This window comes from Anopheles stephensi, chromosome 3 (assembly GCF_013141755.1).
Source record: "Anopheles stephensi strain Indian chromosome 3, UCI_ANSTEP_V1.0, whole genome shotgun sequence".
Lineage (NCBI taxonomy): Eukaryota > Metazoa > Arthropoda > Insecta > Diptera > Culicidae > Anopheles > Anopheles stephensi.
In genome coordinates, this window is record NC_050203.1 from 4,677,221 (window position 1) to 4,693,605 (window position 16,385).

At 46.3% G+C, this 16,385-nt stretch overlaps 1 long non-coding RNA gene across 2 annotated transcripts; it reads right to left on the reverse strand.

Moving 5' to 3' along the window:
* Nucleotides 1–479: 479 nt before the first annotated feature.
* Nucleotides 480–16,363, reverse strand: LOC118510244. Of its 2 annotated transcripts, none has more exons than XR_004905986.1 (3): nt 15,326–16,363; nt 3,298–3,629; nt 480–3,226 (listed from the first exon to the last, which is right to left on the reverse strand). It is a non-coding gene; the product is annotated as an uncharacterized LOC118510244 (long non-coding RNA). The 2 variants fall into 2 exon arrangements; XR_004905987.1 differs by lacking the exon at nt 15,326–16,363 and adding an exon at nt 3,777–4,167.
* Between the last annotated feature and the right edge of the window lie 22 nt (nt 16,364–16,385).

Sequence of the window (16,385 nt, forward strand, 5' to 3'; positions counted from 1 at the left end):
TCGTGTGAAGTTCATAATTTATTTTTAAATCATGGCAGGCCACCAACCGTCTAAAAGACATCATACTTTCAGGGTTCCCGTCGTCTTTCCGTTCAAAGAACTTCTACGTCCTTGTGGCCTAGTCCTCCAACAGGCTCCAAACACCTCGACGTCCAACGGGGAACTCGCCATCCAAGGGGAAACTCTTCTTCCACGGAACTCCGTCCTCCTGCTAAAGATCCGATACGAACCTGGGTGGTGTGCCACAGCAAGGGTTCTTCTAAGGGCAGATCAAAGGACATGGGCAGCAGGCTGTACAAACAAGCAGGAGCGTCAAACATAGTAAAGACCCTGGACAGGACCGAGCTGGCTAATCAATCTAAAAGCTTCTTCTTGAAAGCTATCTGTCAGAATCTGCCAATATAAAAAGCGGCACGAAGTCTTCGCTAACTACTGATTGAAGGCGCAATAGCTGAATTCTACATCTGATCCAACATAAAATCACACCGAGACCTAGAACCTAAACTCAACTGAGATATCTTCGAAACAAAAGCACAACCGCTCGTGCGCCCAAAACAAATGCTTCCGATGCGTAGCTCACTGACAAAGAGTCCACATATCGAACATCTAGGCGATCGTGACAGTCTCGGGAAGATCATGATTCGATCGGACATGCAACCAAACACACACACACACACGACGCACGCCCAGTTTTGAAGGTTAGTAGTCCCCCATTGTGTACGCTACCGTACGAATGTCGTCGAACAAATCGGGCTTCAGCAGCATTTGGGGGGATGGAAACCAAGCCCATAAATCACACCCTGGGAGGGAGAAAGGGACCGATGGTTACTACCGGTTTCTTTCTTTTTGGGGGCTTTACATTCCCTTTTCCCGGTGGTTTCAATTCCGACGTTCTCTTCGGGAACTGGATCATGATGATAGATCACCACCCTCGGAGCGCTTTATTATGTGTGTTGCAGTGAGATGCCGACACACGTACACACAAGCTCCAAAGCTTATTGTGCCGTACTTCACGCACTATGGACACTCAATTTCGGCCCGACAGGTAAATGGACGCACGATTTGTTTGGACAGCTACTGTTGACGTGAAAATGGCTCCAATAAACGTACACACACACGGTGAATCGTGACCGATTGCCAGCATTTCCGGCAGTGGCCATCCATCGAGACATGGAGGTGTGCCTGCTTGTTTGTTGTCTGCTTAACGGAGTCGGAAAAGAGAAAGAGAAAAGTGAAGAAAATGTGGAAAATGTCATCACCCACACCCAGCGTTATGCGGATTCCGGGTTCGGGAGCAGGGAGGACAATAACAAAATGCGACACATAAAATGGATGACCGATTCCTGCTCTTGCGGTCAGAAGGAGAGAGAGAGAGAGAGAGTGCTGGTTCCTGATGGGAACTTTTCCGGCGTGTTTGCATTCAAGCGTGTTACAGCAGCAGCAACGGCGAATGGACACACCCGACGATCCATACCTGCCCCCCGCCCGGACAACAATCTCGGATACGTAAATCTATATTTTTTTAACATTTAGAAAACCCCGATTAAAATGCACAACCACCGTAATGCCGCGTTGCGGATCGTTGCATACCTTGCGAAACACCTAACGACCCACCGTTCGGATGGGGCTGGGTGGCGAGAGACCTACAGTTTCGGGAGTTTTCATGCTACGGATGGCTGGATGGGAAAAAAACACGGTGGAAGCAAAAACCCAACAGTCCACCAATTCGCGGCTTCTTCCCGCTTTGGTTCGTGTGCGATCAGGGTTTCGGGTATGGAATCAAATAAATGGATCATTTGAAGATTAGGTTCGCGAAATGAAGTGAGATTTGGAGTTTTTTTTTGTTGCGGTAATAAGTTTATCGCAATTAGTCGGCTTCCGCGGTGAGAATCTTGTGGTGAGAGTGCTGGAGGGCGTTGAATACATATTTCATGATATTGGCGCGGAACTTCGTGTTGGTGTAGATAAGAAGTCTCTGCCACGCCACAGTTGCAAATTCGTTCGGACCTGAACTCTTTGGATAATCTACTTGTACTAACTCTGATAGTCTGGTAGACGATCGGTTCTAAGTGTCCACAGTCTGTAAATAAGCCGACCCGGGGAGATTTTTCTTCTCCATTTATATCGGAGCGTTTGACGCTAATAACCCCTAATAACATTATTATATCTGGAGGGTCTTCATTACACCTTACACAAAGTTCTGCCGGAGATTGATTGTACCATATTAATCCTTCAATTTGGTTCGATTATCTACAGATAGCTCAGCAAATTAAGATCTCAAAAGGAACACAAATCCGATGGACAGAAAAGTACAAAACCTTCATACAAACCGGAACCTTCATCGTACGAAAAAAGAAAGGAAACGATTTAAAGATCGTTCCCAAAATAGTCGTTTAGTTCCCTGTTAAGGACCCGCTAGAAATGCACCAATCCGTGTTCATTATCCATCGTTCCGGGCGGCTCATTAAGCGAAGCGTTCAGATGGACGAAACGAGCGAAGGGATGAAGCTTGTTCCCAGGAGAAATACCAGCGACAGAGTTGGGATTGACGTGATTCTCGTCGCTCACGAGCGGTACCAATGTATCCTTTCCGTCTCACGTTCCCTAATTGGTCTTTATTGGGTTGAGTGATGGTGTGGGAATTGGACGGAAAATCCCTAGACTTGGGAAGGAGAAGAGGATAAGCAGCACCGATGGGAAGGGATACTTTTAATGTCACACAAGGGCACGATATTATAGGCAGACAAAATTATTATAATAATATTGTTTCACAATGTAACAATGCAACATGCAAATGCGGTTCTTACCATAACGACAAACCGGAAGCAAAGCACTCCACGCGACACGCTCGCTAAATGTGTTGGCCGACTCTCGAAGACTCGTCCGAATGGCAGGAAGTGGACCGTCTGTCTGTGTCTGTCGGTGGGATTATGTGGCAGATTGCGAACGGACGCTCGTACAAGAGCGTTGGTATGAAATGGACAAAACCAAACCATTCTCACCTCGCCTAAGTGCCACCGGGGAGCCGAGCTGCACGCAGCTGCAAACGACAACACCGGGATCTTACAGCGGCCATCTTTCTTTCTTTCTTTCCTTCTTTCTAATCTTCATCAGTATTCGAATGCACGTAGAATCGGAAACGTTGGCAGCTACGGGAGGCACCATACATAGAAAAAAAGCGACGATCCTACCTGGAACCTGGGATGCGTGATCAATGCGGGACGATCTTACGGGAAGAAGAAGAAAAAAAAATCAAAAACACACACACAAAGGGATATACCTTTCGGGAAGGCTCACCTGGGCATCTTGGGTCACGGAGAGCTCAGGAACGGAACAAATGGCGTTGGCAAGGACGCTGCGAGCAGAGCACGAAGAAGATTCACTGCTGACGCTGATGAAGTAGAGCAAAAGGGAACCATCCAACTACCAACCTGCTGTTGCTGCTGCTGCTGCTACGATCACAAGATCATGTGTAGGAGGACGCTTGTAAACATCCGTCATCGTGTCGGCCATGTGGCCATATCTTCAGGAGTCTGCCGCCGCCACAAGTTTGAAGTGTTTTTACTTCCTTTCCTGCTACAACAAGTGTACCGGGGAACTGGGTTTATAGGTCCTTCTCTCTCAAGGGACTAGAAGGAAGAAAGAAAAAAATCGTTGTATTCAATTGGCCACGCGAGCCACATTCTACGGATGTTCTTCGTTTGCAGGCTTTCTTTCCCATACCTCGGGTGTCCAATTACAGTCCCAAATTTTCTTCCCTCGCAAGCGCCCATTACCTTGACTCTTGTCTGGCTCCGCGTCCGTCCAAACTACCCTCGTGGAAACTTGATCACATCGTACTTGGCATGTAAAAATGTAATTCGGCATGTCCTGTTTCGCCCGGGGGAATAGCCACAGCAAACGGGCGGCAGAGGCACAGAAGGCCCTGTTTCTCTTCCTCGCCACCGTGGCCGATCTCTAATGGCTATATGGAAACGTCGTATTACACAATACTGGGGATGGGTGGTCGAACCTGAGTTCTTCGAATCAAAAATGCGTCCCTATCGATACCTGCATATGGCGCACCATGGCACGTTTGCCTTCGAATCATACTGGCTCAGTCGTTTTTTTTTTTTGGTTACACTCACACCCTTACTTCAGCTCCAGTTGGGTGAGTGGCTCGACTAACTTGGCACCTACTACTACTCTCTTAGGTACTGCTCTTGGGGCTAGTCAAATCTCAAAATCGTTAATCCTTCTCGTGCGCGATAAGATACTTTTACTTTAGCATGGCTGGCAGTAGCCATCCCAACATTCTCGCTCGGTAGATTCACATCTAAACTGTAAAATTAAAGTAAAGTAAAAAAAAATTGGCCATCAGGTATGATTCAGAGAACACTCTTCATAGCTTGTGAATTTTAGAAGCTCTCATGAAGCTACAAGAATTGTGTCTTATTAAAACTCCAAACGTTGTCAGGAAGTTCTAGCAGCACTTACAACGCGTGCCATCAAGCTAGTTTAATAGCTAGAAACTATCGATTTACCATAAGAAGAGCAGATGTTTCTCCTGTTTGATAGCTTTTGTAACATACTTTGCGCGAGACAGATGGTTTGTGAAAGTGTAAACCCGCCACACAGATGCGATCGGGGGGAGACAGTTGTGTGCCGTTGCAATTCTAAAACGAAAGCCAAGCGTTAGTTGCACAACTCTAACCTCACTTTTACGCTGCGTGTTTGGTGCACATTTGTAGGGCCACTCCCCTCCTCGGGGGACGGGGTTCTGATCTCATCGATAAGGCAATGAGAAATTTCGGTTGTGTTTGACATGCTCGAAGAATCGGTTTTATCGGTCCACGGTTATGACTAGTGTCAGCAGATCAAACGATACTACCGACCCCCCTGGTCAATGGCCGGCCACACCTTGACGATAAAAAATAGGTTAGATAGGATGGCCTTCCAAAGCGCTACCAGAATTCATGAGCAAGTCCTCCAAATAGACATCTTAACATCTGTTTCCGTACAGCAAATCAAGCCCCGACAAATGATGAGTTAAATCTCACGCTGTGCCACATGCTTCACGAGTCGAGCCGTCTCCACCCCACCGCAACACCAGTGTGACAAATTTATTGGACTTTTAATTGCACTTTAATGGGTTTGCAAACATGGTTAAAGGGCGGGTGGTAGTAGGGCAACGAATACACCCGGAGCAGCTGGAATAGCAGCAGCATTCGGCGCCGTCGTTCCTAGAGTGACCATTTGCAGGGGCGACCGAAACAAGGGGTTGCCGAAAAGCGTCCCATCAACGGGGGCCGGTCTTCACTCACTCACTCACTCACTGCTTCAAATGTGAAGCAATAACGAGACGAGTAAGTGTCCGGTCTCACTCTCCCGCCCCCTAGAGTGTTCCTCCCTGGTGGCCGGTGGGGTGGAAAAGGTTGTTAATCGGTTGATAGGTTTATTGCAGATGGAAGATTTTCACAGGGTCTCCTCATCCAATTTATGAACCAAACAACAAAGAAAAAACCCGGCATGCGCCCTCGCCGGCCGAAATTCGACACCATCACGGTTTCGGCGCTTGGTTTGTTTCGGTGCCGGCGTTCCGTTTGGTTGTGGTTTATAGTTTTTGGAAGTCTTTTCCAATTTCCGCTCGACTGAATGGTGGTGGTGGTGGTGGTGGGTGATTTATTGCTTCCGTTTCGTGCGGATCTATTGACATCAGATAATATACTCTCGCTCTCTTACTTTTGCTATGGAAAATTCTCTAATCCAAACCGGGGAACTATTGGATAAATATTGTTCTTTGTCCTCCTCTCGATTCAAGTAGGGTTGAAAATCTTGATTTGTTTGTTCGGGAACTGATGGCGCAGGCTCACCCCTCGCTTGGCGTAGGCCTCTTCGTTACAAAAGGGGCACGAAGGAATCAAGAATTTATTTGTATGCAATTTCCATCTTATTTACTTGTCCTTCGGTCAACCCTACAGTGATTGAGCATAGTCCTATTCTATCACCAGAAATGAATATATTCTACGCAATAAAAAAAAGGCAGTCCAAAGTTTTTTTTTCCGCCCCGGAAGATTAATGTGCGACACAGGGATTAGCATTGTTCAAACATTGAAACACTTGCAACAGACAAACACACCCATCCATCGGGGAGGCTTTTTCTCGGGCTGGGAAATTTATCGCTTGCACTACACGCACACACACACACTACATATACGACCCTAGGCGAACGGGCAGAGCAGCATCAGCGTTAATCTTCCGTTGCGAGAAGCATTTAAAAAGCAATGATATCTCTAATGTGTTTCTCATTACTCAGCCACAGCCAACCGCTTACGGGCTGTCTTGACTCGCGATTTAAGGGACGTGAAGCACGCTGCAAGCCCGTTCAAGGAGCAACAGAAATTAAATCCACCGAAAAAAAAAAACAGGGGTACCGTGACCCCTTTTGTGTTGCGGGCCCGGTTAACACAACAACGAGAAATTAATTAAATCTTCAAGATGAATCGTGGTCGAGTACACCCGGTCCCAGGCAACCCGCACGACACCACGCGTCTAAGTTCACGTTCCCGATGCACACACGTCATATGGTTGTGGTCCCCTGTTTTTGGAGCTTGGAATATCCCTCTTCTGCCACAGCGCTCTCAAGACCGCAGATGCTAGCAGATGGGGTGGTGAGAAGAAACGCACCCGTAAATCAGTGCCGCGGTTTAAACGCGGTACCGAAAATTGGTGGTCGTTCCGTGCGCGGTTTCCAGCAGTACTCGCGCTCCAACAAATGGGTTGTTAGTGGAGTTCTCATCAATCCTTTCCCCGTGCCGCTTCTTCTACTGCTCTGCTGCTCTTTCGTTCGAGATTTCCATTTCACTTTCCCTGTGCCTGTGCTGTGGTTCGTTCGCCCAAGATCGCTGAAAGCGATGATCTATCATGTCTTGGGGAGAGAACCAACAGTAGTTCCCTTTCGAGATGGTGTTGCAACAGCACTTTCTTTTTTGTTCAGGGAAAGCGTTTAGTTTAACTTCACATGCACGCGTTTGACAAGATCGATTTTGTTCAATCAATTCTAACGCTTCCTCCAGCCTAGAATAATCACCTCCAATCCATCTCCTTCGGTTCCAGCCCGCATTTGAAATTGACCCACTCGAACGCGATACCAACTGTTGCCGTGATTTTAAAACCAGCGGATTTTGATTTCTCCAACCAAAAGCGTGTAACTTTAAACCCTTCACCATCATCTGATCGTCGTTGTCAGTCCGGAGCGATCTTGCGTCCACCAGTACTTTGATTGAAGCTGCTGATTAATTAACAATTACCTAATGACGCTTTCTGGTGATATTTCTGTAGCAGTGTGCTGCGTGCAATGGGGAGGACACGACAAACGGCGACACACGCACAAAGAGTCCGTTTCATCGCATCGCCGGCGCACACAAATCATCGTCGTACGCGCCCGACACGTTCTGCCCATAGCAGCGCGTCCCAACCGACCGGCCGTTGAAATTGCAATTGCATGCAACGATCATGGGGTCTTTACCACCCCCAGACAGAGAGAGAGAGAGCGTGGCTTTTGATTTACGTTAATGATCTCTATGCGTAAATCAACTCGGGGGTGCTTGGGTGACATCTTGTACTCGAGAGCAGTTAAACGAAACACCATGGAGGGCGGCTGGTGGTGGTCGCAATGGCGAGAGGCGACTTCTTCGGAGGTTGTGGTACCAAAAAATCTTACCATAAATTAAAGATTTACGATCAGCAGCGGCAGCAGCAGTCGCAGCGACCAACAACCGCACCGCATAATGACATCATTGTTTGGAACATGGAGCGATCGTGTTTAAAACATGCCCCTTCACCTGGTTCTCGGCACTGAAATAATTTCATTTTAAACTTCAGTTTTGTGTATGATGAGAGAAAAAAGAAATGGAAAGAATGCGAACGGAAACGCTTAAGTACGAGAAGCTGTAAAATGATTTTTCTTTTCCCTGCTCGCAACGCGAAACATAAGATTGATTTTGAACTGCTCCGTTCGATCGCGATCGCGTTCGAGAACGTGCCCCTGGGAGCGTACCAATTCGTTGCGGTGGCATGAATAATTTCTTAATTATTTACTCACACATACGGTTGGGGGGATGAAATAAATTCTTCTTTCTGCTCGCCCAACAGCACGTTCGACGGGTCTTTGGCACGATCTTCGGCCACAACACAGTCGTAAATGCGAAACCCGGATCTGATGCCTCTCGGTGCTAGTTAGCTGCAGGATGCATCATTTTGCGCAACACACATTGCGCTCGGTAACGGTAACATCATATGCTGCAGCTGATGGTGACAGATTTGCCGGGGTTTTTTCTTTAAGCCTAAGTATGTCGCACCAACGCGCACCATGTTTCGTTCGCACATTCTCAGACGCCTGCCTGGAGGTTGCTTATTTTGCGTTCCAAATCGGGTGTTTGTTTTCTTGCGACGAGCGACGTCGTTTGCATGCCGTGCTGTATACCGAGGACGTATCTGTGTTCTTTCCTTTTCGTCGGTTCTCCATGCTGCGGGTTGTTCGGCAGGCGAGTGCATAGCATCCATAGCAAAGGACGGCCGACAGAGACGAGGTTGGATGGTTCGTTAGTTATGAAAATGATGATGCACGCAATTGCAAATCATGCACGGCTTGTTAGCCTTCGCCAAACCATATCCTTGAGCTAATGAGCGCAAGAAGAAAGTGAAGACGCGAGTGCGTATGCGACCGCCGTACCGTTGACCTCCAGCTGTAGCGGCAGTAGACACAATTTCCTTTCCCGGGTGCTACTTTGTGTACGCGCATTCGCTATGAATGAAAGCTAATTAGCGGCATATGAATAGGCTAATAAAATTAAACTCCTTTTTTCCTACTTATTGAACATCTGAGCTTATTACGAAAAAACCTTCTAAATTTTTAATTCTAACGTATCGCATTTTCTTTGCGTTAGCATCAGATACATCTCTATGATCTTACCAGCGCGAAAGAACATCCTCTACGTTCTGACGATCTCTGACCCTCATAAATGCATAAATGCGGTGTTAGGGGTTTACCCCGCCAAGGTTCGGGAATGCATTCCCGGACCGGCAAAAGAAATGCAACCCTCATAAACGGGGAACAAAGATTTACAGCACCGTCGACCGTTTTTAACCCCACTCGTTTCTCACGGGTTTCGGAGGTTTCGCAACCTTTTTCCCGTCCGCCATGTTTGCGCTTTCGCAAGGAGAAGCTAAGGAATTTCCGAAAGGTTACCCATCAACACTTTCTTCTTCGGGCTGTGATTCGGTACCTGAGCTTGGAAGGAAATTTTTTTAAAATCCCCGGTTCCGTAATCTACGTTACCGAATCGAAACTGCTCTAGGAGATCATCATCTGCTCCGTTGAAAAGCATCCCGAAGAGTCTTAACATTGCATTTGGTCAGAACACACGCTGCTCGACATACTCTAGTGCACGTCGTCTCGCGGAATAATATTTGTGCATTTGTGCCCAAAACACGGACAGATCTTGCGTAAACAAACAGCACATATCTCTTGTTTGTTTGTAGGTTTGTTTGCTTGCTTGCGTTTCCCGTCGATTCGGCGCACAGCGTTGGCTGGAGTGTTTCCAAAGTCTTTCGCTAAAAACGGATTCGCCCCTTTTCTTTTGGGCCACGATGGCAAGCATATACGAGAGATCAGATCTGAAGCGGACGGACCGTTCGCTAGTGAGGCTTAAGCGATTGCGGTTGTGAGCTCGCATGCGTTCTTTTGCCGTGTAGCAGAACTTGTAGCGCTACAACGAGACTAGAGAAATGCGATAAACCTATGGCAGAAGGTACTGCAAAGAGGCCATGGCAAAACGATGGAATTGAGTTTAAATATTTACTATTTTTGTTTGGTATCTATTTGCCCGCTTTTTTATGGTTGTCCCGTTAGCTAAGGTTCACTTATTTGGACAAACCACCCAAGCGAGAAGTTAGCTGGTTCGGTTCGCTCTGCAGCTTAGCTATTCTGTTGCACCGAGCCAGGGTTTTGCTGCTGAAGATAAGGAAAGAGGAGAAAAACGCCCTTCTGTGGACAGCTGGCCTATGAAAAACAGGAGGATTCTAAATTATTTTGTAAAAAAAAACAGGTCGGTCGCCTTCTTGCGGCAAAACGATTCCAACGATTAGTAATCGATTTATCACTATTAAGGCACAGGCAACCAATGAAATGAAAAACGCATTGGAAACCCGATAACACAACTGAACCAATCGCTTCCATCGATCCATTCATCAATCAACGTAAATTGAAATTGAAACTTCAAAAAGCAAAATTTTAATCTATTTCGCTCACTTTCCTTTGCTGCCACCAAAACGGTGTGACACGAACGGGTAAGGCTTGGAGTGAATCTGAATCACGCGCACAAGCGTTCATCATCTTGTGGCACTCGCGACTCGCCTCTTGTCCATTCTTACGCTACAGACTGACCCCAATAACCCCTCCCAATTACAATTGAATCTCTTGCACGCGGGTACACACACCACTTGCGGTTGGCGATGAGAGAAGATGTAATCTAGGAATTTTACACATCTTGGTCCTACTCTCCAAATAATTCTAACCAGCTTCTCAACGCATTGGAGGGTCTGAAATTACTTCAAAAATATCTCTACTTTCAATATTCCAACCAACGCATAAATGCCGCACTGCACACAAAGGCCCGCAATATACACCACCGGAAAGCTGCACACGACAGCAAACTCGTTTCGTATCTCGTCCCCACGGTGGGGAATCCAGTCACCGTCGCCATCTTCTGCCCTTGAGTGTGTGTCAGCTCCAAGACAACCCCGCAAAGGGAATGCGCTGTCTCAGAGGAATGTTGCATTTTTGCCGCCGATCGTTTCCCGACCGGCGATCTTGGAGGTAATCTTCGTTCCCTTACTACGAGACATTCATTAAGCTCGCCGGATGAGGTAAGCCTCTTCCTTCGGGTGGGATGGTGTGATGGGCAGGTAACAAACACGGTCGAATCAATCGCCAGTTGCCATTTAAATCAGTGACCGCGACACTGTGGCACCAACACTAACCTCAGTCGCCCAGAACCGGTAAGATCACCGCTGGGGGTATTATTGCTGCAGGCGCGTGTTCGTGTAGTGGTGATGGCGCGTACACCACTGGTCGCCATTACTCATCTCCCTCCCTTGGCCAGTGCGGAAGGGTGTTTCCCGCTAAATGGGAGGTCTCTTACCTATAAAGAAAAAGCTTCCTAAGTCGTTCATGAATGACGATGACTCACCGTCACCATCGAACGGTCTCCTTACTCTGACCGAAAAGGTCTGCCGAAAACGGGGAGACGCTTTGGAATCTTTGGAACAACAGTTTAACCGCCCTTTTCTTTGATGATCGTCGGCAAGGGTTCATCAAGCAATCGAAACGTTGCACCTCATTCCCAATTTTCGTCTCAGAGAAGGTGTTGATCGAGCCTAATGAAGATACCGAAATGATTAGCCGTTCCAGAATGTTTTTCCACGCGGAATCGAATCTCCCACCGTTGCGGACGTTGATGAAATGTCTAATGGTTTCACTTTTTAAACAATTTCAATCCAATTCGTGGCGATCTGATGCCCACCGGCCGGCCCAGTAGCCGCCGTGGAAAGGTGAAACGAAGGAGAAAGGTGTGAGAAATGCAAACGAAAACAGAAAAACCCCGAACTCCACACAGCGGAAGTGGATCGATTGATGCATGAAAGTAAACAAAAAGTGAGTGATCAATCAACCAATTCGAATCAGTTAACTCGACCGAGTCTTGGTTCGAGCGATCGCCACAACCAACCACCAATCAATGCAACCGAATCGCTTTCGTAGGTGCTTTCGGAGCGTCACACATCTCGTGAGTGTACGCGTGCTCCACTTTTACTCCATCAGCTCAAGGAATCACACACAACATCGCACACGAAACATTTCAATTACCCTACGTCCCACGGTGCAGCAGAGACGCAGCACCCCGAAAAGCTGCCCCCGTGTGCCTTACTGTTTCTTCCTCGATCGTAACACGGTGAGATCAATTGGCAGGCATGCGAGCGGGCGAAAGTGTATCGGATTGTTTGGAGTCGCAGTGGAGCCCAGGTTTGAGGAATAAAAAACAATAGGATGCACCCGACACAAAATATTCATCCCACTAGCACGAGATCTTTCCGGCGTGTTCTCTAGCAATCCACATTCAAAACTTACATCTAACATCACTGATTTGTTCGCTTCACTTCCTCTGCTGGCTTGCGTGACATCAAGTTGAGCGTAAACAAAACATGATCCCATAATCGTATGACTCGGATGAAATCGAGATCCTCCAGTCCTCCAGCGTCAGGGTCTAGTTGACCAGCAGGAGGGGCTATATGAAGTAGTGGTGGGGATTTCCAACAAACAAATAATTACGCCTCGATAGGTCCCTTCGATGTCTGTGGTTTGTAGTACGGGCGCGAGACATCATCATCATCGCTGGGCGCTGGGAGCAGAAAGTCGATACCGTGTGGCCTCTGCTCGAGGCTGCGGGCTGGGGCCTTTGGTACAATGTGTATGATTTTATTCTTCCCGGAACAGGCAACAAACAGTTACCGATGAAGCGTGATGGTTGTGAAGTTCACTCGGTTCTTGTCATATGAGATCTCTGTCCGTCGTGTACACAGTTGACATTCAGCGGCCCATCATAGGGCGTAGAGTAGCCATTCCTCTTATTTTACCTTCACATTTCCGAATGGGACCATTTTTTAACGTTTTGCTGGAAGTTGTTGCACTGCATACTATGGCTCCGATTTCTTCTTGTAAAGTTAGGAGAAGAACTGTATGTATGATATAGGGGCTAGTATACAAGATGCATACAAAAAACAAGGACTTATGTCCTGCATTGCCAGATCTGTGGTCCCCCTGGATGTTCTAAAAGGGTAGGCTGTTTGGTGTCGTTCTCATGACGTATTCAACACATTGCATTTCAAGCTAACAGTACTTCATACCTGACAGAACTTTTTCAATTTTGACCACAGGATCATGGTAGTAATGACAAACGTTTCTAGGGGATAATCTGGGCAAATTTCGTACTTTTTTAGTAATTTATCTATTCAATATTACCTTACATGAAGCCTAAAATTTAAGCGAGGGATCTACCGTGTTTACCAAGTTTACTAACACGTCCGATCGAGGGTTCTAATCAGGGCTAATCGAACGAGTCAGTCCGAAATTCAGTTAGTCTTCACTTTAACACCCATTGTCAGATATTCGGCGATAGCCAGTTGTTTTGAAGAACACATCTGGTTAATGTTTCCACCGTGCAAGCATTGGAACTGATGGAAGCAAATGTATTTCAATAGCTAACAGCCGAATAACTACCGCTCTACCAAGACCCACAAGAAACGGCCAGCTAAACGTACATCACCGACAACCATCCTGGTACGTGGTGCGTTGTGGAAACCTTCTTGAAGTGCGCGATCTTGTTCTCAAGATATACCCTATTGCTGCTTCATGAGTCAAGCGTTTCGCTGAACAAGTCAAATTAACAAAACAAAAACCCGGGGCGAGCTGGGCAGCAGGCACTTTCGCCCCGGGATGTTTATGCCCTTGCTTGCTCCGCTGTGTTGATCTTTCTTTCATTCTAAGCTGCGTAGGCAGTAGAAAACTTTATGCCGTGTGTGCTTTACTGACTCACAGTCAACACAGTGGCTACATGGTACGTGTTTGCTAGAGGGGTAAATGTTTTCGACTCGCAAAATACTCATGGGCAAACTTCTCTGCAATTTTTTATTCGCGTTATGTACGTCAGGACACTAGATTGTGAAGTAAACCCTTTTATAAACGTGACCTTAAGTTTAAGATCGGTTCGGGTATAAGAATTAGTTCGAAGATCACTTCACGAATTTCTGCAGTCTTTTCGATTCAATCGATATTCCTGCATGACAGGGTTGTAATTCGCTGCACCTACTGGTCCTTCAATATGGTGGTAATGAGAGGTCTACACCCGAGAATAATTATAACACCTTAGAACACCACACAAAAACGTAGCACACTCTTGTTCACGGAGTCTCGGCATGGGCTTGGAAACTCTTCGTGTAGCAATATTTTGATTGCATCTAATGATTTTACGATAAGAGACACAAGTTACAGTAGAAGATGACTAATACACAATATTTGGTTACCTCTTTTATGATGTCAACGACTATTTAAAATCCCTGGAAATAATTTGTGTCATTGCAAACAGATTGATTTGCAGCAAATGTGATTTTGAAAGCAAATAAATCATCGATGACTCTGATAGGTTACAATGATAGTTGTTCCATATTTCTATATTTAGAAGTAATTCAATGGGACATTTAACGATCAAATTTTAAAATGATGCATTATCAACATGGAAAAGAGATCTCACAGTACAACAGGAGATTGAATGATGGTAAAGTAAAACGACTAGCTGCACCGCGCTGTTATGTGGCTCCACTTTTTTTCCAACTCATGAACCACGCGCGAACGTACGTGGTGTGTGTGCGTGTGTCTTGGAGAATGAGGTCATAGACTATGGTGGTTGTGATGCAGTGACCTGGAAAGCTACGAGCATAATAGCCGGACATAGCAATAGCGGCGAACCGAAGAATCGAGGCATCGGAAGAGAGGTACTAGACAGACAGCGCAGCCATTGCCCGTCGTATTGGTCGTGGCGAAATGCTTTGTGAACTATGCGCAAATAAGCGTTTAATGGCTATGCTGTGCTGTTGGTGTTGGTGATATCTTACGTGGATCGAATGTATGGGAGATTGGGGTTGTATAGACCTTTCGGGTGGGAATATCCCGTCGCATGATGCTCTAGTTTCTATAGAACCAACAAGGAATATTTTGGAGCACAGGAATGCCACCGTATCTTGTAATGCAAGTCATTCCAACTTACAGTGAGTCAAGCTATCTGCCAATATAGAACGATCAGTTGATGTCTTGTTGAAATGATCGCCTATGTCTAGAATGAATTGCTACCACCAATTCCCCAATGAATAGTTTAGCTAATCCTCTTCCTCTAACTAAGAAGAGCACTCTTAGCCAGGTTTAACCTTTCCATGACCTCATCCAAACACGGAATTAGCCGTTGAAATTTGAACGTGGTCTAGGGAAGAATGAAATTTGTTGTGAGGGTGTTGATCGTTTTTTTTTTCGTCCGTAGATAGAGGGTTCTCGACACGAGATGGGATCTGGATGGCTTTAAGTAATTAGTCTTTCACAAGATCTTATAAATATTTGCTCATCCACTCTGTGAACGAGCGCTATATATTTATCTTTTGAGAGTATTATTTGTTCTTGTCAGAACTATAGTACGAAACAAGGGAAGGGCTTGTAAATTGTGTATGCATAAATAACACGTACCTTTTTCTCCTGAAGCATCCGGCGTGATACGTCCTCAGCCCAACGTGTGACGACAGCGACAATGATGGAGAATCGTGATGACACCGTGATGACGAATGATTCCCGATCGTAGCAGGGGTCGTGGTGGCGCCGTAGTAAGAACTTTAAACTGTACACACTCTTGTCACAAAATGACTTACACTGTTTTCATTCTTAACCGCAAACCACTCGGTTCAACTCGATCTTCTTGATCTCACACAAATACACACACACACACCTAACACACTGCCAGCATAATGTGAATCATTGTTTTTAAATGCAGCCAATATTGCCACCAGTCACGAATTAACGGTGTGTCTTCGTTTCCTCTTCGCACTATCCGCTTTATCTACAAGCTGGGCTTGGACTATACAGAGAGCGCATCTGAGACGCTGCTTCGTGGGTCTGTATAAGCAATGAAAATTCAAAAAGCACACTGCACCAAACGTTTTAAGCCTTAAGACGCGCGAGAACGAAAAAGAGGAGGCTTCACCACGCTTTACCCGTTAGGTTGATGTTGCTGATCGTGCAGCAACAAGGAGCGTCCGTTGTGGAAAGTGGGAAAATCTTGAAAAACATTAAAACGTTCGCCGTATATCACTGTGCCAGAATTTCTCTCTTCCATAAGACCTTTCAGCTAGCACCGTTGAAAGACAGGTTCCAGCAGAGGGGTTGTAAGAAGCTGGGACGACAGCACAACCTCAAGCAACTATCGCAGCGCACCGTTGTCATCATCGATCGTTCTTCGCTTTATCCTGGCTGCCTTTGAATGCGCACACTTCAGAAAACGTCACCACAAGCAGCGTCTCGTCTAGTTTCAATTTCAAAGTTACGGGAACACGCACGGATTCATGACCGTTTTGAAGAAGTGGATCAATTTCAGTTTCTTTCAGCCGTCCATCATGGGTTTCGCTTTTTCCTTCTCCCGATCGTTTGAAAGTAGGGTTCAGTTGGATTAGGGCAATCAGCGTTGCATTGTAGAATATTGGCGAATGCTGAAGAGGGAATAATAATGCTTCTATGTAGGGAACCTACGAAAGAA